Source organism: Falco rusticolus, chromosome Z, assembly GCF_015220075.1.
Source record: "Falco rusticolus isolate bFalRus1 chromosome Z, bFalRus1.pri, whole genome shotgun sequence".
In the NCBI taxonomy this organism is placed as follows: domain Eukaryota; kingdom Metazoa; phylum Chordata; class Aves; order Falconiformes; family Falconidae; genus Falco; species Falco rusticolus.
In genome coordinates, this window is record NC_051210.1 from 56,450,131 (window position 1) to 56,475,358 (window position 25,228).

The following is a 25,228-nucleotide window of genomic DNA, read 5'->3' on the forward strand; positions in this document are numbered from 1 at the left end:
GCCCTGTGTAGAGCTACTCTACCAGCTCCAGATGAGCTGGCACCTCTACCTGGAACAGTGCAGCCCCATGCAGGTGCAGCCGCAGACTTCAGTCCCTAGGAGCAGAATGATCTCAGCAGTGATGGACCTCTCAGAAGACCATTGTGAGGGTCTCGTCACATCAGTATTTAGCTTTGCCACAGTTGGCAGGGCTCTGTCACTGTAACAGCTTTGGTCTCTCTGCAAGGGCAGCTATTGCATGGACAAAGCATAGATTAAAAGCTTTATTGTGTGACACTGATATCCGAAGCTATTTTTCCCAGTTTACCTGATGTATTTTTTTATTTCTTCAGCTTATTTTAAACATTGTATCCTATTCTCTTCTGCTTTCCTAAAATGAGTGAAATGCTGAGTTTTATTATTAGCAGAGGTTTTCAAGACTAGGGAGAAGCTTGTCTTCATTTTACAAGGCAGTCCTGAAGGGCCAAGGGGTCCAGGAAGGCTGGACATTCTTCAAGACAGAAATCTGAAAGGTGCAGGAGCAGACTGTCCTCATGTGCTGGAAGACAAGCAGGTGGGGAAGAAGCTGGTGGGAAGAGAGCTTTGGCTGGCACTCGGGGGGGAAAAGGAGAGTTTGCCACCCTTGGAAGATGAGGCAGGCAACTCAGGAGAACTACAATGATGTCGTGAGGTTATGCAGGAAGAAGATTAGAAAGGTGAAATCCCAGCTACAGCTCAGGATGGCCACTGCCATAAAAGATAGCAAAAAAATGTTTTTAGAAATACATTAGAATAAAAAGGAGGGACAAGAGTAATCTTCATCCTTTATTGGATGTGACAAGGAACGCTGCCACAAAGGATGAGGTAAAGGCTGAGATGCTTAATGCTGCCTTTGCCTCAGTCTTTAATAGTGAAACCAGTTACCCTCAGGGTGCTCAGGCCCCTGCTCTGGAGGACAGGGATGAGGAGGAACAGAATGCAGTGCCCACAGCCCAGGAGGAAACAGTTACCAACCTGCTGCTCCACTTGGGCATGCACAAGTCTATGAGGACAGATGGGACCCACCTAAGGGTACTGAGGGAGCTGGCAGAAGAGGTCACCAAGCCACTCTCCATCATTTATCAACTGTCCTGACTTAACCAGGTAGGTCCTAGAAGACTGGAGGTTAGCCAACATGATGCCCATCTACAAGAACAGAAGGAAGGAGGATCTGGGGAACTAAAGGCCTGTCAGCCTGACCTTGGTGATGGGGAAGGTTACAGAGCAGATCATCCCAAGTGCCATCACACAGCGTGTGTGGGACAACCTGGGGATCAGGCCCAGCCAGCATGGGTTTATGAAAGGCAGGTCCTACTTGATGAACCGATCTCTTTTTATGACAAGACGACCTGCCTAGTGGACAAGGGAAAGGCTGTGGATGTTGTCTGCCTGGACTTTAGTAAAGCCTTTGACACCACCTCCCACAGCATTCTCCTGGAGAAACTGGCTGCTTGGGGCTTGGATGGGCACACTCTACACTGGGTTAAAAGCTGGCTGGATGGCTGAGCCCAAATAAAAATAAAAAATGGAGTTACATCCAGCTGGTGGCTGGTCACAAGTGGTGTTCCCCAGGGTTCAGGCCTGGGCCCAGTTCAGTTTAATATCTTTATCAACGATCTGGATGAAGGCATTGAGAGCACCCTCAGCAACTTTGCAGACGACACCAAGCTGGGCAGCAGCGTTGGTCTGCGGGAGGGCAGGAGGCTCTGCAGAGGGGTCTGGACATGCCGGACCGATGGGCCGAGGCCAGCTGGATGAGGTTCAAGAAGGCTCCGTGCCGGGTCCTGCACCTGGGTCACACCAGCCCCACACAGCGCTACAGGCTGGGGCAGAGCGGCTGGAAAGGGCCTGGTGGGAAAGGGCCTGGGGGTGCTGGTCGGCAGCCGGCTGGGCATGAGCCAGCAGTGTGCCCAGGTGGCCAAGGAGGCCAGCAGCACCCTGGTTGGTGTCAGGAGCAGTGTGGCCAGCAGGGCAAGGGAAGGGACTGTCCCCCTGCACTCGGCACTGGTGAGGCTGCACCTCGAACCCTGTGTTCAGGTTTGGGCCCCTCACTGCAGGAGGGACGTAGAGGGGCTGCAGCGTGTCCGGGGAAGGGCCATGGGGCTGGGGAAGGGTCTGGAGCACAGGGCTTGCGAGCAGCAGCTGAGGGAACTGGGGCTGTTTTGTCTGGAGAAAAGGAGGCTCAGGGGAAATCTTTCTCTCCACAACTACCTGAAAGGGGGCTGTAGGCAGGTGGGCGCTGGTGTCTTCTCCCAAGTAAGAAGTGATAGGACAAGAGTAAATGGCCTCAAGTTGTGCCAGGGGAGGTTTAGTTTGGATATTAGGAAAACTTTCTTCACCAAAAGGGTTATCAAGCATTGGAACAGGCTGCCTAGGCAGGTAGTAGAATCACCATCCCTGGCGATACTTAAAAAAATGTGTGGATGTGGTGCTTAGGGTCATGGTTTAGTGGTGGACTTGGCAGTTCTGGGTTAATGGTTGGACGATGATCTTAAAGGTCTTTTCCAGCCTAAATGATTCTATGATCCTGTGATTCATCCTAGATGGCACTTTTTCTTCCCTTCCCCATAATGTTGTTTTTCCTGCAGTCTTCCTATATGTCACAGTAAGTCACATTAGTGGTAAAATGTGAATGGCATTGTGTCAGTACTGGCACTTCCATGCTTGCTGACTTTCCTGGAGCCTCACTACAGCTATCAGCCAAAGAATGTTTAATTTTTGAAGAGATGAGTTTAGAAAAATCTGTCATCAGGGACGTCTCTGCTCACAAATTGTGTTTTGTAAATTTTCCTTCTTCTGGCTTCCCTTTGCTATTAAATATGTTGGAGGCCACTTGTGACACTTCCAACTTTTTTCTTGGTCTCCCTTTTGAGCAGATTGCTGTCTCTTTGTCAGGGATTATTACCTTAGTCTACACAAAGGTCAAATTTGCTGTAGACCAAAGTCCTTGGTTGAAGCACACCAAATACTACTCCCTGTACTATTCCATGTCTGTGACTTACTTGCAAAGATGGGACACTGTCAGAGAATATTAGGTCAGTACTAGACCAACTGTTTTTCATTCGATAGTCTATATAACCTGTTTGTTGGCTTGATATGACCTGGACACAAGAAAAAAATCTTAACAATAATCATTAGGGAAAAGAAAAAGATAAGATATTTTCAAACCAACAGAGATGTCACTTACGTGGTACTTGCCATAGTTCTACAACAAGAGTTACTGCTTTGTAAGTGGAGTTCACAGGACAGGTATTCTCCCCCAAGTTGACTGTTTGCAATTAAATCACAAATCAGCCACCTAAAGCTTGGAATGACAGTTGCTGTAGCTAACAGCATTACAAGAAACAGTGTCACTGCTGAGTTTGATCTTTTTTCAGATTTTAGTGTCAAAGGTTTAGACTCTGAATATTCTTACCAAATATCTAAAGAACTCTTGAGAATAATTTTTGAGATCCTGTGAAGTAAGAAAAAGCATAGGAAAGTATGAGCAATCTCAGCTTTGCAGCTTTATTAGTATTTTCTTATTATCTCTGATGTCTTTTAAATTGTTACTCTTTTCAAACATTACCCTTTTCCTGTACAGAATTAAGTTATAAGGTTCAGCACTTACTCCACCAAAGTTTCTATGTAAAATTCAGCATCATATCATGCAGTTGCAACCACTGGATTTAAAAAAAATTGAAATGAGCAGCTGAAAAAAACAAAAGCCAAACAAACTTAATGACCTACATCATGTTTTCTTAACCTTTCCCTTTTTTGGAAATTGCCTGCCATGGAATTACACTCCCTCGTGCTTTTTTGCCAGTAGATGGCATTCTCAATGGCCATACTCATTGCCGTGCAGTAAATGAGCACATACTGAAGTCAGTATGAATATTTATATACTGGTTTTAGGTTGTAGTACTTAATGTGAGATATATATTTCTGTTTTGCTCAGAGATCTTGCTTGGAGTTTAAATTTCAGACAGTTCGGCTCTGTTGGTTGTGAAGGACTAATCCCTCAATGTGAAATGAGCTCAGCAAACTTCGAGTATCTCATAGTCAACAGAGGAAGAGCTGAGTATAGCTCATGCGGGCTGAGAGCTCTCTCAGTTTGAAGACCACTGATAATCATAATCTGTGAAAATGCTTAACATTGCATTAACTCTGCAGAGCCAGTAGGTAGAAAAGCAAGAATGTTTTACATATTTGTGTAAAAATTAACACATGCTATAGATAGAGCTGATTGAATTAGCCTTACAGATCATGTATTCTCTGTATTTTCAGGATGCCTTTAACAGACCTGAGCTTCCCCTGTTTCAAAGCTGCAGTATATAGCAAGTAGTGCTGCCTCTCTCATGCTGAATTTAGAGCACAGCATGAAATAAAAGACCTGAGACATAAGCAAGTAGACTGACTCACTTGTCAAGTTTAGTATATCTCAGGTTTTTTCCCCTGTCTCAGCCTGTGCAATGACTGTCTGTTAGGAATATAGGAATACAGTACCATGCAGTTTGACAAAGCATTTCAGTATTTTCTGTCTAAAACTACTTGTTCATACAAGTTAAATCCCAGTGTGGCCTTTTGTGTTTCTTAGGGACAGAAAATCATGGCTTTCTAAGTAACCGGAGAACACACGATATATCCTAAATCAAGAGAGTTGAAGTATAGTCCTTAACGTTGCCCCTCAACTCCATACAGACTGACTATGGCTGTCACACTCAGATGCTGTGGACAATCCTTCATCTGGATTATTTAGTTGCAGGGACGTAATGACATTTAATTCTTTTTGTCTTGCTTCATCTTCCCATCGAGGATTGCTCTGCCAAGTGTGCCAGTAGGGAATCTAACATCAGTAATTTACGCAGTGATCTTCATTAGAATTCAAAATGAGGACACCAACTCTCTTCAAATAAGATACCAGACAGATGTTAGAAAGTAATGCCTAAAAGGACCACTCAACTTGATTTGAAAATAGCCCTAAAGATGAAAAGCTGAGATTAGCCATTTGCCGATTTGTGTAGCTCTTTTAAGATTTCTGAGTTGTATTGAAAGAAGACATGTGAGGACCATTTTATGAAACTAGGGACATCATGCATACATCAGCATGGGCAAAACCTTTTGATGTATGCAAATACAGCTAAATGGACATTCATATACTTTTCAGTGGATTTAATTGCAGGCAAAGTAGCAGGGCTCTGGATGCTCGCTGAGAGCAGCTGTCTGTTACCACTTACTAAAATAAACCAACCCAAACAACAAACAAAAATCCAAACCCACCCAAAAACACAGCCAGTGGTTTATCTTAAATTATTACTGCATCACTTTCACAAAGTCTGCTTTTAACAAGTGTAAAGTATGAGTGATTTTACTGAAAACAGAAAGTTCCCTTTAGATCTACCTCATTACATGTTAGGGCAGCACTGGAGTGCTGTTGAAGAATTAAAATTTGTAGATCCTGTCTATAGACAGTTTGAGGGAAATGGTTGTGAGGAGCTGTTGTATACTTTCTAACAGGGTTCCACACAAAATGAAATACAGCACTGCTGGGTTCCTGTGGCACCTCTTGAACTAAATCCCAGCAATTCTCTTCTACAGTTTCTGTGTGAGTCTGGGCGGTGCTGGAGTTGGCAATGAATCGACTGACTTCCATTAGAGCAGGTGAAATAGTATGCCATCTCTAACGGAGCTCCATGTCAAGTGGGAGTGAAATGCTTTTAAGCACTGCTGTGTGTCTGTGAAATGTGTGCTTTGTGATCACTAAAACATTTTTGCCGGTCCTAAATCTAGGAATGATTACAGGGTAAAAGTTAAAATACCATGGGGAGATGAAGTAAATGACATTTTGATTGCCCCCTCGGAGTTTGGCTTAGTGACTGACACAACCTTCAAATCCCCGGGGAAGAGAACTGGCAAGGAGTAGTCTGTTGCCTTTTGTCACCTCTGCTGTACCATCCCCACCTCTGCAGGGCTGCTTATCTCATGGCTGAGGGTTAATTAGAAGACTTTGAGGCTGAAGTTGTGGAAGGGAATTTAAATTTCATCTGTATGGGTTACAGTCTGGTGGAGTTCATTAGTATGCAGGCAGAGTTGGTGGGCCTCTCTGCTTCTTTTCCCAGAGCTTGCAATTTCCAGGCATTTCCACACTCTGGCAGATCTGTTGTGCCTTATGGGCTTGGCCTGCATTTTCATATTAGCACAGTTTAATTAGGCAAGAAGAGATTGCTGTGTCTCCAGAATGATCTACAGATATGATTGATCAATATTTATTGCAAAGATTTTTACAAATATATGCTCTGTAGACAGGTTTGCTCATTCAGAGGCCCTAGAGCCATTTAAGAAACAATTAAATCCTCTCTGGTGTGAAGCAGAATATTAAAAAGGATTAACACTGACAGACGGTGTATTATCTCTAGTTTCGGCTGCATTCCTATGCCTTGCTATTCTCATCTGATAAATAGGTTTGATAGAGGGAGTTGGGTTCAGGGACTGTTGCCCATCCTTAGCAGCAGTGTAGAGCATAAGGGAGGATGTAAAATGGGTCAAGGCATTGGCTAAAAATGATCAAGCCCAAACAAAAATATGTCACTGTAGAGGAATATAAAACCTCTAAAAATGCTGGGAAGAACTTTTGATAGCTTAATTCCATAAAAAAATTATTATGGTTATCCGAATTTGATGTGAAAGGCAACTATGAAGTGGTCCAGTCTCTAAACACTCTTCTGAGTAGTCAGTTTTACAGTGACCATCCAGTAAACGCCACATGAGGAGACCTGGCATGATCAAGTCATTGTTGATCTTTTTTTCCTGGATTTTCTTTTTGTTTTCTAGTTAATCTTAGTATTCTGTGCAAGGAAAGCAGTTTTGCCTTCAGGGAGCATGTTGGAACAATATGCAAAATCTGCTCACTTGTGAGCATTCACAAAGGACCTGAAACAAGCCATAAATCAAAACTTTTCAACAGAAAAAGTCAAGGTGAAAGACTTTGTGATATCAGCTAGTAAGAAGAAACTATATATTTTGTTCAAAACTTAATCATTTCCCTTTCTAAGTTTTGTGCATTTTGATTTATTTACATGGTTGAGTTTGCTACTCATGTTATTGTGCTTATATATGACTTTATTTAATGTATGCTTATAATACTATATATTATAAATACTGCTATTTTAAAATTTGCATTTTCAGCTTAGTGTCTTATGAACTACACAGTAATGTAACTTTGTAGAAGTGTAACCATCTCAAAAAAAATGCAGTAAGGACCACAATCACCAAGTTAAAAATTATGTTTAAACTGGCAAATACAGCTGATTTGACTAGTTCAGCATAAATGAACTTCCTTTTTCTTTGCTGGAGTCATCAAATATAAACTGAATTTGCACCAAGAAAGGTCTTGTATCCAAAATTCCCCGTTTTGGAAATTATTCAGAATTTTGCTCTTGATCCCAGTGTAGACAGGATCAACCCCAACATTATTTATTATTCCTGTTCTCCATAGGTAAGTACTTTTTTCCTAAGAAAAAATATTTGTGCATTTGCACAACTTACAGGTATCATCAGGCATACGTCAATTGATGAACATCTAGTAAGAGTTCTCCTTTTAGTGTAACTCCCTTGGAAAATTAAGTGTGCCAGATGTAAAATGTATCATGGTTTATAAGGAAAAAAGGAAAATAATGCAACTCTTCCTATCATGTAAGACAATGGAAGCTTCCAATGGAAATTTAATGGCAATTTTTACATTTCTTTGTCAAAAGATTAAAACTCATAGGATTTCTCTTCCAAATAAAGAGAAAATAAATTAAACACTGAGTTGTTTTAATCTTTGGGGGGGAAAATGCAACTATATTGGTATCATGTTCCTTAAGCATCTCCCTGCATTGTTCTTTTCAAGTGATGATGAATCCTAAAAGTGTACTTGAGTTGTGTTCATTTAATACTGGGTGTGTTAAAAGTCTCACCAATGCCGACACTTCGTCATTCTAATGAACTACAATTCATGAGTGTCTAACTACACAGCCTGTGTGCACTCAGCAAGATTTCTAACTGGAGTGCATCACATCTAAATTGACATTTTCTTCATTGAATAGTCTAATTTCACCTGATATTTTGCAAGCCAGGGCACAAACTTTCTGCAGGAAGCATTATCTCTGGTTTCCTTTAGACAAAAGAAGGTGGAAATTTTAAGTTAGTATAAACCTGCTTCTAATTATGTTAATGAAATACTACATCATTTAGCTTTACCTGCTGTAGATCTGAGACACTTCTTTTACTGTTTTAGTAATTTTCTCTATTTGTTATACATGAAAAATGCTTTTGATAACCCATGTTGTTCATACTTGCTAATGAACCAATGCCTACAATGATTGCACTTAAGAACACATCTTCAGAACATACAATGTTAGAGGGTTGCTAATAAGCACAACAGTGGCTGAAGGCATGGATTAATTTAATCAGGGTTGTTTTGCCTGTGCCAAAGTATAGGAGGATGAATGCTGCCACTGGAAGATGCTGGAGCATTTAACCTGTAGCTATGTATTTAGGGAAAAATCAGTTTGGCCACCCTGTTTCAGAAATGTTGGGAATGCAAAATGTTTTCTTCATTATAAAGGCAGTAAGTATTTACTGCTTTGTTCAGATCAGTGTATTATGAAGCAGCATGACACTTTGTACTGTGAATCTTTATATTGCCCAGAGGCATTCACATGAAAATGGCTCATTTAATTTTCACTGGTTTACTTTTCTCATTTAAACAACAATAACAATGTAAAGTTAAGCGTGGAGCTCCAATAGCTTGCAAGGGTCCTTTCCCAATATTCTCAACCTGATTTTGAAAGGTTACTCTTTTAAAATACAGTCTCAGATTTCAAAGTTCAGTTTTTGTATTTTTTTTTCTTTATGTAGAAGGCTGAATATTTGTTACTAGTTCTCTTAGTTCAGCCAAAGCAGTGTGCTTGTCACTAAAGGATACAGGCCATTTTTATAGGCAAAACTTCTGTCAACCCAGCTGACTGAAAGAAAACGGTAATAAACACAGCTTGCACTACTTCAGTGATTTCCATTGTCAAGAAGAGGGGCCCAGCACAACACTTACATCTGTGTGGTTGGAAACCAGACATGTAAAAGACCTACTTTGTTATTGAGATGGATGTTGCTAATGGAATTGCCTGTGAGAGTGTTGTCTGCCAGATGATGAATAGATCAGGGCTAGCACAGCCTCTCACAGGCTGCAGATACCATCCTCTAAGGCAGAGAGAAGTGATGTGTTAGTGACAGCAGCTCTCGGGCGGGAGGAATGATAGGGCCTGAGGAATATATCAAGGGGAAGATCAGTGGTAAACAGACAGACTGGATGGCTTGTATTCACCTTCTATGAAATCTCTGGGTGTCCCCCATGGCTATAAAAGAATAAAATGGCAGATATTTACTGTCGTTGTATCATTCACCAATACATGGGCTGAAATAATGTCTTTCAATTCCTTTAGATTGACTTATGTCCAGTTCTCCCATATTTTCATGTCAAAACTCCATGAAGAATTTTTTTTTTGTGGCAGCTGCTACCAGAAGTCGTGAAGAGAGAGAGGCATTTTTTCTTCTTTTCTGCCTTTTTGCATGCTTTTTTCAGCAAAATGCCCCCAGTCACCTCCCCATGGGGCAGGGGCTGTGGTCTGCCCAGACCTCTTGTTCTTAGCTCTTCACATGTCTTCTGACAGGCTCAAGCATTTAATGAGAATGGCCACCGACCTAAGATGGGGTTGGCCAAAGACCTCTGTCAGTTTTCACAGCTACCAGCTGCTTTCTTGTTCTCTTAGTGATAAGTACAGATCACAGAAGCCCAAGCTGATGCAGGCATTACAATAAGAGCCAAGTTTGCCCACTGATTTTCTGCATTTTTCTAGTTGAACATTGTTCAGGTAAGGCTGCAAGAAAAGAGATCCAGAATTACGCTGGGTATCATAGAAAAGGTTTTGGATTTGTTTCTTGTCAGCTTTGTTTTGAGATAGGTTTTAAAACAAGACCACCCCAAAGTGCTAGGTTTGGTATGTCCATCCACCCTGCAGCCATCCCTAGAAGAGAACTGGGCTAATGGTGACCAAGAAGAGGAGAAGCAGGTGATGACAGAAACCAGAGGTAAATTTCTTTCCTGAGTATTAAATGAGTGGGCTTTATTCCTTACCAGGCAAACTATTGTGTTGGTTATCTGAAACTGAACATAACTAGTGTTTTCTTCATTTTACCATTATTTGAAAAAGGTATTTAAAAAAAATATGCTGAATCTAGACCTTTCAAAAAACTGTTATTTCCCTTTTATCAGCCCAAGGGAAATACTGCTATTTCCAAAGTAATATAACTTTTTCCTTAGATGCAATACTTATTAACAGCCTATACTGAAATTCAAACCTAGAAATTGGTTTTGTGTTTCTATGAAAAAAAAAATCAGTGCAGTACATACTCTATGTTACATGTGCTCTTCAAATGTCATTTTCAGGTTAATCAGCACTAAAGGAGAATTCTTATAAAGCGTAAACCTTTAAGATTTTACTAGATGATAGCTCTTCACCTGTAAGACAACCTGTTCAGACCAGTCATCAGTGTAATAATATTTAAAGGCAGAGGTAATTCACTGCTGTGTTTCTTTACAGTTGGGCACTTTTTTGTTATCCCATTCCTTTGCAAATGAAGAAGACCTGTATTTGTTAACAAAGTAACAAAATGCAGAAATAGGGAGTAAGTCCCCAAGTGGGAGACCATACATGCTACTACTAATCTTGCACAGGGATGCTTACTCTGCATAAATAACGAGCAGTTTATATGTGTAAGTATAATTTGCATAAACTTTGTAAAAGCCAAAGTTGACACAAGACACTCTGAAAAATGTTTTTATTATTAGTTTTTCTTTCCTTCCACTTTAATGGAACATTAGAGATGGGAAGCCAAGTCTTCCCTTTGTGCCTCATTTAAACAGACTTCTGTTCTGAATTTCTGTAGAAAGCAAGCTGAGGAAATTGTCATTTGTATCAGAGTAGCTCAGTATAGTCCACATATGATCAAATATGACTGGCCAGTGCTGCTACAAATGGTTCTATCTACAGGTAACTGCTGATGTCACATCAGTTATATGGCCCTTATGGTTGTGTGGACCACAGTGTCGTGCCATGTTAACAGAAATGAAGGCATACAGGGGAGCTCATCCCCCCTGTGGAGCATCCAGGTGTGCCCTTGTTCTGGATGAAGGAGTCAGGGACCCCAAGGGCCTATGGTGCGTGCTTGTCCTGTTGGAAACTCTTGGTACTCCCAGACTGTATGATCCTTCTGGCAGCTGCCAACCCAGTTCCTCTTCTGTGGAGAAGGATCTCCAGTCTGCAGTGCCCTCTGCCTGTGTTACCCTTCCTCAACATTTCCTTGGACTCTCCACTTCCTTTGCGGGTTTCCCATCTAGTTAGATTCTAAGCCTGTCAGCATAGGAAATACATAATTTTCATAGAAGAAAAGATGATTGGATTATTATAAAGGCCAGAACTAGATGATTCACAGGAAAATTTTAAGCTGAGGGAGATAAATTTAAATGACAGGTGGGTTGTTTTTTTCTTTATTTGCAGAAGAAACAAAACCAATTTGGGCACTAGAAATGTAACTAAACACCAATCTTTTTGTGACCTTTCATTACTCATTTAAAACCAGTAAAACAGACTTTTATCTTCCCAGGCTTTTTCCTAAGTGGAGCAAATTGCATTAGTTAAAAGTGTAAACCACTCAAAACCAGTAGCTTATGAAAGAAACCCTGAAAATTTATTTATTTGTATCTATACTCCTCGACCATACCTCTGATGAGGTTACAACCTTGCTTTAACAGGTATACTACAAAGGGTCTTATACTGTTAGATGAATTCTGAGTAGAAATATATTCAGTCCCAGAAGGAAATGCGTGAAAACAGTTTTTTTCTCAGGAAATTACATTATGGTTGTATCTCATTTTGTCAATTTCCTTTGCTAGACCACTTCACATATATTGCCATAGACCAGGTATTGTCTTACACTTCTTCCTACTTCACAAGAAAGTAGAGATGGCAGCTCATGATAGGTCTACATGCAAGTCTTACTAAAATTATTTTATCTATTATTATAAAAGGTGTGGTGATGCAGGTCGAGGCGGACTGAAAAAACAGTATGTCTGCATGGCTGGGTTCAGACAAAATGGCGTTTATTGTTTATACAAGTTATTTATATATCTTAGACAGAACATATGTCAGACCCTGATAGGTTTTTGTGTTCTTCTTCTTGCTTGCTATTTGCTGTTGCTGTAGGTGCCCGTATGCTGCGGTTCTAAGTTCCGGTTCTTCACATCTTGTTTAGATACCTGACAATTTGTGGCTGTCTTAAAGGTACACAACTAAGTCCTTGAAGTCAACTAACTTGTCTGCAGACCTGCTGCAGACCCCAGTAAAAAGGTAGCAAGGATTTTTTAGAAGAATGATGCAGTAATATGATATACATTGAACACAAGATAACACTGCAAGAAAATCAAGCCTTGTTCCAAGAGAACACAATAAATTCCTGTTATCTTTCCTTGACTAGGGAAGTGCTGAAGCATAAGCCTTAGTTTAAAGCCTTAAGCTGTAATGTTCAAAACCACAAAGGTATGCAAGAAGATCTATTTTCCACACATCTACATGTCTTTTAAATATCGCCAGGGATGGTGATTCTACTACCTGCCTAGGCAGCCTGTTCCAATGCTTGATAACCCTTTTGGTGAAGAAAGTTTTCCTAATATCCAAATTAAAACCTCCCCTGGCACAACTTGAGGCCATTTACTCTTGTCCTATCACTTCTTACTTGGGAGAAGACACCAACGCCCACCTGCCTACAGCCCCCTTTCAGGTAGTTGTGGAGAGAAAGATTTCCCCTGAGCCTCCTTTTCTCCAGACAAAACAGCCCCAGTTCCCTCAGCTGCTCGTCATAGGACTTGTGCTCCAGACCCTTCCCCAGCCCCGTGGCCCTTCCCTGGACACGCTGCAGCCCCTCTACGTCCCTCCTGCAGTGAGGGGCCCAAACCTGAACACAGGGTTCGAGGTGCAGCCTCACCAGTGCCCAGTGCAGGGGGACAGTCCCTTCCCTTGCCCTGCTGGCCACACTGCTCCTGACACAAGCCAGGGTGCTGCTGGCCTCCTTGGCCACCTGGGCACACTGCTGGCTCATGCCCAGCCGGCTGCCGACCAGCACCCCCAGGCCCTTTCCCACCAGGCCCTTTCCAGCCGCTCTGCCCCAGCCTGTAGCGCTGTGTGGGGCTGGTGTGACCCAGGTGCAGGACCCGGCACGGAGCCTTCTTGAACCTCATCCAGCTGGCCTCGGCCCATCGGTCCGGCATGTCCAGACCCCTCTGCAGAGCCTCCTGCCCTCCGCAGACCAACGCTGCTGCCCAGCTTGGTGTCGTCTGCAAAGTTGCTGAGGGTGCTCTCAATGCCTTCATCCAGATCGTGATAAAGATATTAAACTGAACTGGGCCCAGGCCTGAACCCTGGGGAACACCACTTGTGACCAGCCACCAGCTGGATGTAACTCCATTTTTTATTTTTATTTGGGCTCAGCCATCCAGCCAGCTTTTAACCCAGTGTAGAGTGTGCCCATCCAAGCCCCAAGCAGCCAGTTTCTCCAGGAGAATGCTGTGGGAGGTGGTGTCAAAGGCTTTACTAAAGTCCAGGCAGACAACATCCACAGCCTTTCCCTTGTCCACTAGGCAGGTCGTCTTGTCATAAAAAGAGATCGGTTCATCAAGTAGGACCTGCCTTTCATAAACCCATGCTGGCTGGGCCTGATCCCCAGGTTGTCCCACACACGCTGTGTGATGGCACTTGGGATGATCTGCTCTGTAACCTTCCCCATCACCAAGGTCAGGCTGACAGGCCTTTAGTTCCCCAGATCCTCCTTCCTTCTGTTCTTGTAGATGGGCATCATGTTGGCTAACCTCCAGTCTTCTAGGACCTACCTGGTTAAGTCAGGACAGTTGATAAATGCTGGAAAGTGGCTTGGTGACCTCTTCTGCCAGCTCCCTCAGTACTCTCAGGTGGATCCCACCCAGCCCCATAGAATTGTGTGTGTCTAAGTGCTGCAGCAGGTCACTGACCATTTCCCCTTGGATTAGGGGGTTTCATTCTGCTCACTGTGCATGTCTTCCAGCTCAGGGGGCTGGGCACCCAGACAACAATTGTCTTACTACTAAAGGCTGAGGCAAAGTCAGCATTAAGTACCTCAGCCTTTGCCTCCTCCTTTGTCACTATGTTTCCCCCCACATCCAATAAAGGATGGAGATTCTCTTTAACCCTCCTTTTGTTTGTAATGTATTTGTAGAAACATTTTTTATTGTCTTTAACTGCAGTAGCCAGGTTAAGTTCTAGCTGGGTTTCAGCCAGTCTGATTTTCTCCATGCATAACCTTGCAACATTGCTGCAGTATTCCTGAGTTGCCTGCTCCTTCTTCCAAGGAGCTTCCAAGGTCAAAAACCTTCTGCTTTTTGCCTGAGTTCCATCCAAAGCTCACTGTTCAGCCAGATTGGTCTTCTTCGCCACCAACTTGTCTTCCAGCACATGGGGACAGCCCGCTCCTGTGCCTTTAAGATCTCCAACTTGAATGTCCAGCCTTCCTGGACCCCTTGGCCCTTCCAAACTGCTTCAGAACAGGGTCTCTGTTGATCTGGCTCCGAAAGAGACCAAAGTCTGCCCTGCAGAAGTCCGTGGTAGCTCTTCTGCTGACATCCTTTTTACTTCCCCAAGAAACCAAAATTATTATCTTTTTATGATTGCTGTTCCCAAGACGTCCTCCAACCACCACATCCCCCACCAGCGCTTCCCTGTGTGCAAACAGCAGGCCCAGCGGGACATCTCCCCTGGCTGGCTCACTGACAGCTGTGTCAGGCAGGCATCTGCCGCACACTCAGGAACCTCCTGGTCTGTGTCCTATCCGCTGTGCTGTATTTCCAGCAGACATTGGTAGGTTGAAGTCCCACACAAGAACAAGGGCTAGTGATCGGGAGACTTCTCCCAGCTGCTTGCAGAATGTTTCAGCTGCCTCTGTCCTGGCTGGGTGGTCTATAACAGACTCTCACCATGATGTCCACCCTGTTGGCCCTTCTGCTGGTCCTTACCCGCAAACAGGCAATCCTACTGTCCCCATCGTTCAGCTTTAGGCACTCAAAACCCTCCCTGACATAGAGAGATACCCCTCTCCTTCCTTGCCTGTCCCTTCTGAGGAGTTTGTAGCCATCCCTTGCAGCACTCTCATTGTGCAAGTTCATTTTAAAGTAGCTCTGTGTAGGAACTGTTGCCTTTTTTATCTATTGACACTCAAGACATCTGAGAACTGGACTAACTACTATTTGCTAGTAGTGCTTGAGGCAGTGCTGCAAGAAGTTGAGAGATGTCAGAAGACAGCAGTATTTGTCTGTGGGGATGAGGGTGGAAGACTGACCAGACAGTTTGTTTATATTTAGCAAAACCCTTTCTCTGCTCTTGTAAAATATTTATTATGCAGGGGGGGTTGTGTGTCATTTGATAAGCTGTATGCTGTACAACAAAAGACAGACATGAATAAAATCAGACATGCTAAGGAGGGTAGGAGAGGAAAGTGAAATAACTTTTCATCTTTCACTTGTCCTGAAGTTGTCACTGGGTAAGTATCTGATATGTTAAACTACAAGGTACTGTTTCTTTGTGGACTGAAGAAGGGTGGCAATCTGGATGGCGATTTGCACATATACTCAGAGAAATAAGCACCTGTGAGAGTTAAAAGGCAGTGATTTAAAATAGTTAGCACCTTCCCAAGTATATTTCTTAAAGATATGTTTTAAACTTTAAGACACAATAAAAAGCTAATACATGGCATGAATAGATATCAAAGCAAGAGATTGTTTTCTGAAATTTTTAGAACATCTTTAGCATCCCAACAGCTATACTAATGCATGGTTGGATCTACTTCTGAACTTCTTGCTCTAGTGACTCATTCAGTGGACTTACAGATTGGCTGGTTCCTGTCCTTCAAAGACTGAAGCATTTGCTTATATTTTTAGCATTATAATTTTACAGAGATTTTTAAAAATAGCACTTTGAAGTGTGTAGTTTTTTAAACTTTCCCTTTGTCTTCTGATTTGTCTCCTTAGTCTGATCTTGTTGAGAAAAGCTTGAATGAGATGATAAAAAAGGACACACATATCTGCAGATGCTTGGACCTAAAGTAGTAAAATTAGACCAATGCCTTTAATTTAAGTTGTTTTTAAGCAATATACTGAAATACTGACTTTTCTTTATACTGTTTACTTACAGCTCTTAATTCATCTGGTAGATGAACAAGAGCATTTATGCTGCGACCACTGCTGCATGTGTATGTTACAAAATTCTGTTCACAGAAGCTGTTTGGTTATTAAAGACATTCTTGAGTGGAATTTCTTAGGCCTATTGCTAAGTGCATGCTAAACACAGGATAACTGTGAATTCACTGTTGCTATGCCAATTTACATTAGGTGGAATCTGAGCCGGGGGTAATTTCCATGTAACTTGCAGATGGGATATAGAACTGTAAGAAAGAGGATGAATAATGTATGCCTGTGTTCACAGTATTAGACCAAGAACCAGAATTAACTTATTCTTGAAGCCGTGGGAAAATTCACATTGTGGTGCATGGTGAATGTATTAAATCTCTGAAAATCTGTCAGCGTTCGTTTCCTCGGTATTGCTAATTAGCAAGTTTAAATGGTTTTGGCAGTGTGAAAAATATTGTATTTTTATCTTGTAATACGTATTTTCTAGACTGTTTTTTTTTAATTACTCTAGTGAGTTTGTCCAGCTCCTACTGAAGTCAGTGGAAAAAGTTATGTTGCCTGAAGACCAGAAGGATCAGCCCTTGATGTTTCTTCTGTTTGCAGCATCTGATAGATGGTGCATGAGAAATATACACAGCTGAATAATCTCTGTACAGAAGAACAGTATCTCATATTTGGTAGTACTTCTATTATGTTTTTTTTACAAATCATGCACAATAGCCATAACTGGAACAAAGCCATTGTGCACAGCAGGTTATAAAATACAAGTACTTCCAAAACGATCATTAAACAACTTTACAAACAGAAATGCAAACAGTAAACAGATGTTGCCTTATTTGAAATGAAGCTGTGAAGCAAAATGGGTGATGACTTCATTAACAGCACCCAGAAAATTAATCACAAAAACTAGCAAATATGTTATCCAGGGAGATACTAAGCAGGTAGAAAACAAACTACTGGGTACAAATTCATTTGTGAGACACAAACTATCATGCCAGATGCCAAGAGGTGCTTTGTGGACGGGGCCTTGGTTTTGTATCTAGCTGAGTCACCACAGCCATAGTGGATCCTGATATCAGTGAAGAGATGAGTCCCTGAAGGATCTAGCTATCCTTTGAACATTTCCCATCACGGACTGAAAGGCAGTCTAGTAACCTGGATTCTGCGACTGTTTTGCAAAGATGATTTGTCTAGGCCTACCTCAACTCTTGAAGAGTTAAAAAAAAAGGGAAAGAGAGTCTAGGGAAGGACTAATGCCTAACTGTTCACACTGAGAGTGCACTGAGAAACCCAGAGGTCCATTAAGGAAAAAAGCACTCTTGCTATTAGTGTCCCAGCCATCAGCTTAAGAGGTTGGGTGTCATAGCCACAAGCTCAGTATGGTAATTTCAAATCCTGGTGCTCCCCCACTGTCCCACTCCCCAGGGAATAGGGTTCTTTTTGCCAGAAATGTTCTTTGGTATTTGGAGGCAATGATGTATATCATTTGGAGGTACAGCAGGGCATGGATGACAGTGCCGTTCGAAAGCAGTGGGGAACAAAAGGGGTTAAGTGACACTCAAGACTGTTATGAGGAGTAGGACCAAATGCTGCCTTTACAGCAAGAGTGGCTGGAGTGGTTAGTTTTGGTAAGGATGGGAGAGTATCTTCATTCTGCTCCCTGCAGAAGATGTGCCCACTTGTAGACATGCTAGCACAGTAGGAACACCTTGCGGAAGTGCTGCCATGCCACAATGAAGCATATAAACTGGGGCTGAGTTTAATCATCGTTACAGTCAACATTCATGAAGTTTGCACAATGATGTCACAGCTTCTCTCTGACTCTGCTGCCTTTTTTATTCCCTTCAAGAATCTTGATTTATAACACTGCCTGCAGTTGCTCTGTTGTATCTGACACTAGCATTCAAAGTTCCAAAGTAAGTTTCCAATTATGGATCAGTGTATGTGAGAAATAGCCTAAAGGACATGGGTATAGGGCTGAGCTAGGTATGAATCTGTGAATTACAAATCAAACTTCCAACTAGGAAATGCAGACTTTATAGCATGTGAAACACTGGGGGAAGAAAAGAGGAAGAGATATTAAGCTTCAATTTCTTTTCTGTTGCACTGTTTTTGGAATCATATTTAATGTGTTTAAGCTGGGCAACAAAAGTGATTACCTATTGAAAACCAGGTTATGACGCGCTGTACAAAAAGTTTCCTTTTTAAATTACAGTTTTTGACACATAAATACTGTTGATCTCACCTGAAGTGGTACTTGGCATTAGGGACTGTGCAATTTTGCCAAGTTTTCCATGTTTCAGTACTTCAGCAGCTGAGTCAGATTAATAAAAGTAATTTGTTCTCTATGCAGAACTTCAATTCATTTTGTAGTTCATTGCTTCCATTGATTCTGTTTGAAATGCAAATAATGGCAGAAATGGTAGGCTAACACTGCAGCTGTGAAATGTGGCACTCCTTCCAAATATAAATGCGGCACACGGGGCCTAACACCCCCACCCTGCCCCGTCCCCGTGGCCTGGAGGGGTTTTGTCAAGAATAAAGCAAGCAAGTGCTCCCAGGAACTAGAGGAGTAAGCTGGGAGGAGCGCTGGAAGGCAACGCAAAAGTAGAGTTTTGACCTGTGTCACTAAAAATTAAGATTGCAAAGCTGGTCAAAGTTTTTAGCTAAGTGTATCTTAATTGAAGATACCCTTTAAATAAAATCCACATTCTGCTAAAATTTCTTTATTTTTCCTTAGATGAATGATTTTTCAGATATAAGCAAAATGTGACAAATCTTATTTTCCTTTTGCTGCCCCTATTGAACATGGTGTAAAAATTCAGTTCCATTTCAAAAATATTACCAGAAAAGTATTGTTTTCCATACCGTGTAAGACTGACATTATCAGGGACATTTGTACCAAGGCTTCCTTTCTCCCAGTCTGTTCAGGGAGTGGGACGAAGGAGGAAGGTCTGCACAGCTGAGGCATGGGCATTTACTCAGGTCATAAAGTAGTAGCAACAGCTGTGGCCTGATCTGCTAATACTGCCCACACCTACTCCCCTGGGGGACCTGCAGCCAGAGGATGTCCTGGACATCTACGTGGCCTCAACGCACCTAATACGTGCTAGGCTTATGGCCAGCATGTGCTGCTCTGGTGTTACTTGTTTACATTGCACATTTGTGTCAGCTCACATACTTCTCACAAGGGTTTTTGCCCCTGGAAATTACAATTAAGACAGAAAGGAGACAAAGGACAAGTGGAGAAAGGTTGAAAGTTTTGTAATTTACTAGCACAAATGTGTTCAATGTTTTGCACTGCTGGTGGTGCAAAGGAAAGGAAATTCCGGGGCGGGGGGGTGGGGGTGTGGGGTGGGCACCTCAGCCTCATTGTAAGATAAGAGAGCCATACCTTCCCAGGGGATCTGGTTTCTTACCACTTCCCTGTTTGCTTCCAAGTCACCAGGAGCTGCAGGTGCCCAGCACTGCGTTTGGGCAGTGATCCTTGCAAACCACCAGGCTGTATCTGAATGGTGGCAATTCCTCTGACTAGGGAGGTTCAGACCTTGGGTTTGCAAACAGGTAAGAGGCAAATGCTGGAATCAATTTTTTTAGAGCCAGAAGATCTTTCATGATTCAGAAAGGTCTAGTATTTACTGCCATACAAAGTGTGAAGATGTACTGCAATCCATAATTGAAATGAACCTGTCCTTTAATATATCATCTGATGCCAAGATGGGCAGTGATTTTTCTTGGAGATTACAATGACAGAAGGGGTGGTGCTACAGGAACTGTGAATATGTACATGGATGCAGAATAGGATATATGGTAAGTCTGCCAGTGGTGGGGTGATAAGTGCTTACATATTTGGAGTGGATGGGGAAAATGTAGGCACAGATCAACTTTCAGACAAATGAGAATGAAGCACCATCTCATAGGTATGTTAATATATAGGAATGTTAATACATAAAAGTCAAATGGAGGAAAACAATTTCTGATATAGGATGGACCAAACTGTATCAATGTAATTAAAACTTCAAGTCAGACCTACTGATTGTTTTTGTGATCATGAACATGTCCTTCCCCCAAGCATCGTCTGCATACAAAACTCATGTGGCTTGAAAACTGTCACATACTCTGAAGATATAAATGAGCCCTTAACGCTTTTAAGAACTGTCTGGTCTGCCCTATTTGAATGTTAAAAAGCATTTCTGAGAGTTTCATGCATTAAATGAAATATTACAATGCCAGCTGAATTCTCAGCATCCCAAAGCTGATCATGAAGGTGATTTACAGCATTCAAAGAACAGTGGCATGGGACATTTTATACATAGGTGGAAATAACAGCAACATGCTGTAGCTTGATGATATATCTATAAAGTATAAGTCCACATGTTTTGACCTGTGGTTAAAAGCAGATATGTGCTTATAGTTGCATATCAAGATCTAATATTCAATAACAGCAAGTAGATTAAATCTATACACAATGAAATCTGTGCCAAAGAACTTGTGGTTTTGTTTAATAGGAACCAAGCCAAGGACAGTCTGTAAATAAATGTGCCAGTTTTATTGGGATTCTTTCATTTTGTTGTTGTTGTTGTTGTATTTTGGCACATGACAGAGAAAATATTTCCCTTGGTTGTAACTATCATTATGAGGGTTTTATTGATGAACATATGAAATATTAGTGTCAGGGCCTAATATTCATAGTAGACAATATCTGTGCTTAGAATTTGATTGTACTCTAGCCCATGCTTCTTTGTCTTCTGAATTAAAAAACAAAAGCATATGTACTGTCTCACAATATTTGGGGAAAACAGGGCAAGGAAGACCTGTTAGAAATCTGGGAATTTGCTGAGACCTTCAGGCTTGGAAGTAGGGGGTGCTAGGGAGGAGGCCAGAAGCATTGTTTAGAAATCTAAACCTAACTTATTCCCATGCTGTTGGTGATTACTTAAAGCACTGGAAAGTGTGGCTCTGACCCGACAGGGAAGCAAATTTACCTACCTCAGGAGATCTTTCTCATCACAGCCAAGCCCAGTGCCTATCATCACAGAGGATGGGTCCTGAAACTGGGATGCAATCTCCCAGTGGATTCCTGGTGTGAACTGTCCTGAGGCTGTGACAGGGCCCTCTAACATCTGGGTGCTACATGCTCTCCTTGAGGGTGACCTTGGTTTGTTTCTAAAATCCCCACACCTTGCAGATCAGTAAATGGGTCTTCTGGTTCTCTCCTTTAACTGGGTGTATACAAGCAACTTTAGGATAAGTGCTGAATGTTCCCAGCAGTGCAGTCTCCATGTAAGGGTTTTTCTTTTTGTCTTTCTTAGCTATATGCAAAGAATAAATAACCTCTGTATAAAGATACAATCACATCACTTTCCCTATGACTACTAGCAGTCACAGGCAGTTTTTCCTTAAGCATTCACAGAAAATGAACGAAATTTTGTCCAGTGAGGTATTAAAAATTGAGTAGCAGCATATGGGATTTCACTCACACTGCTAAACTTATGTGGAGAAAGCCACTGTAACTAGCAGCCCTTTTATATTCACTGGGTTTTGGGTTTTTTCCCCAGGTGCTTAAAAATCAGCTATTTCAGCGTTGTGTTATGTCAGTTCTGTTTCAAATGAGGAAGGTACACGCTTGTCAGGACTGGGTGAGGTGTTCCTTGGTCTAGGTAGGACTGTGTAGTAACGGGGGATGTGGGATACGGAGAACATCCTGCAGCACCATGTGGGCTACAAGTTGAATAAGAGAGCCATTTTATGTATCAGCTAAAAACTTAAAACAAAAAAAACCCCAAAAAAACCAAACCTGTGCACTGACTGTTCTTCGAAGAGGAGGTCTCCAGAAACTACTTTTAAGTTAAGCAATGCAGGCAATATAGAATATTCTTTTTCTTAGGAGAACACAGTGAAATCTTGCCCATTGTGCAAAGGTGATGCTGCCTTGCTTTCTGTCATATGTGCAGACCTAGTGCAAACTGTTCACCATAAGACAGATGTGGCTTGAGGCACATTCAGTCTGAATTTTTAAAGCACTTGACTGTCCTAAAGCTACTTTTGGACTGGACTCTCTTCATTTACACTGTACACATCTGTTCTTAGACAACATACAACATAACACCATCATACCCAAATCAGGAAAATGTTTTTCTCTTTATTTTTCAGAGGTCTTCAAAATACCTTGGAATGGGCCTCCTCTTGTGCATGCCTGTCCAAGGGCACGGTATTAAAACTTATGAATATCCTCAGGGAGGCTTGACTAATGCTATAAAATTCCCACTTTAGCTGCTCTAGATTCTGCAGAATTTTGGGGGGAAAACCCTACAGGAATTTTTGAGACAAGCTAGATCAAAATGAAGGTGTTAGTTATTGATAAATAACTTATACGTATAAAATGCCAACAATGCCATCCTCTATCTACCGCGTTTACCACACTCCCTCATTCTCATCTACGTGAGAGCTGAGATATTTTTCCCCTGTTAGCTGGATTTTCGGTGTATCATCTTCTTTTAAGTCACTACCAAGACCTGTTTTATTTCTGGCTTTTGTGCTCCCCAGCTGTTTTATCTGGGTAAACACAGCATGAAGACAATTTCAACCCTGTGATCCTTGGGGCTACAGGGAAGAGCTTCCAGGCTTGAGGACTCCTGGAACATGTTTCCAGGGCAATCAGTGCACAGAGATAAAAGCAAAGCCTGGAGCCTGCTGGGAAGAGGGGCCAGAGACTTGGAGCCCGAGACTTGGAGCCCATCTTTATAAATGAGAAAGTGGGATGACTCTTTAAATATCTGAACTGTTTTAGAACCCCTGATTTAAACAGAACCTTTACATCTCTAGGATCCACCCAGTATTGCTCAAGAGCTACCACTTCAATAAATTATCAATCATTATGAAATCCACAAATGGTATATGGATACAACACATCTTTAAAATACATGAAATAAAACAATGTACATTTCTTTCCTCAGTGTTTCCATTTTAATTGCAGCCCTCATTTCTCTATGTCCATATCAACACATCAGCTCTATCAATAATATTCTGCCAGCACACCTCTAGATTTCAGTTTTGACACATTTGTAAGTGCATCTTCTCTAATTGAGAAAAGTGTCATCTTGGCAATCCATTGCTGGAGCTACTTGGTGTCAATTGCCAGAAGTAATTAGAAAGATGAAATTTGTTTAAAAAGTTGATGATTACCATTCTTCCTGCTTGTACCCTAAAGCATCACAACTGGATGCAAGCCAGAGGAATTAATTCTAATGCCAAGCCTAGTGTGAATGAGTCTTTTTTTTAGTTTGATTTTTGTAAATTTCTAGATTTCAGATACAGAAACAGGGGTTGCCAGTGGTAATTTTTTTTTTTAACAGCATGATGAAACCAGCTTTAATTATTCGGTTGGTGCCTGCAAACAGTTGCTTAGTGTGCCTGCAAACAGTTGCTTAGTGATTGGTGGCCTTTCTGTTCAAATCTGCAGTAAAACTGATCTGTGGGCTAGGTCACTGGCTGTTTTAAGTCAGCATGACTCTGCTGATTTAACTGGTATGCACTAAGTCAATCCAGATAAAAATACCTCTGTATATTTAAGAATAGTATGGATAGCTTCTATATTCAAGACTGCTGACCATTAAAAGAGACATCTCATAGGGTTTTCAGTGTACTAATTTCTCTTTTACAGATGTCTATTTTCTCTGATTGCTGTCTTGTGGAGTACTTAAAAACAGCCCTGCAGAGATTTTAGTTTTGGCAAGTACTAGGTGGTCGATCGTATGCTAGCTCAAGAAGACAAGCCTGTGTGAAGTTTGCACTGAAAAGCATCACAGTATATTAATTCCTAACTAAACACCTTTGTATCTGAATCTGTGAATCTTAAAAAAAAAAATATTTAAGGATTTGTGTAGTTAAAAATTAATGAAAAATGCTCTATTGTTTAGTTACATATAATCAAACTGAAAATAAAAACACATGTTGTTCTCAGTGGGGGAGAAAGTGTCAGGAGAATAGATTCGTAACAGCTTACAGATTAATCTCCTAAGAAGAGACTGGTCTGTGCATGTGTTGTGGAAACAGCTTTCTAGTTACAGGGCGCCAGGTGGTCACCTATGGTTAACTGAAGAAGCAAACACTGCCATAAATGCTATTAGTAGCGTGTAATGAGATCAACTCCCCGTAGTACTTGCAGTATCCTTAAGGTTTTTCCCTAAAGCAGCACAGGGCTGATCACCACCTCTTAAACAATGAAAAGTTTAATCTTTCCTTGTTGTATGCACACAACTCCTATCGGCATTAATAGTGATTAAGTATGCACCTAAAGGGAGAAATAGACCTAAAAGTTTAAGTAATTGTGGTATGCTAAAGGTTTCCAACTATTTCACAAAGGCCAAAATTGTATGACTTCCCACTGGGTGACGTTAAGTATTTTCAGAGACTTGTATTGTTGAGGCCTAAAGCCTGATTAGAGGTTCCAAAACAACCATGGAGATTTAGGAAAAGGTAAGAAGACTTAGATGCAAGATACAGAACCTGAGACAGAAGTCTTACTTAATCGCTTTCCTTTCTATGACAGAGGGAGCTTTTGCTTTCTTTCATTTTAAAGTAACTAGCTGTGATGTTTGCTGAGCATTGCAGTAGACCTCCTGGGAGTCTGGTGGATGTTTATCTAGAGATGGCACAGTTCTCCGCAGCAGTTCTCGCGTATGCAGGAGGAAGCTGTTTCGCTAGGTGCAGACTCTGTGCCCTCCTGTAAAAGCTTGCTGTAGCTGTGTAAGCAGAAAGGATCCTCCCATTATGGTCATGAACAGAAGTCCTCTGTGCCTCAGCTTAGAGGCCACCTGAACTATTTCTAGGGGCACCTGCTTCTTCCTATGAAGAAGACTGGGAGTACAAAAGGGTATCAGAAATGGTAACTCAAAGACTTGAAGATTAAAACAGGTGTTTTCA

The 25,228-nt window shown here is 41.7% G+C and overlaps 1 protein-coding gene across 1 annotated transcript in view; it reads left to right on the top strand.

The window, feature by feature from the left end:
• Positions 1-25,228, top strand: part of MAP1B (microtubule associated protein 1B) — a 70,614-nt gene that overhangs the window by 13,652 nt on the left and 31,734 nt on the right. The gene's annotated exons all lie outside the window — the stretch shown is intronic.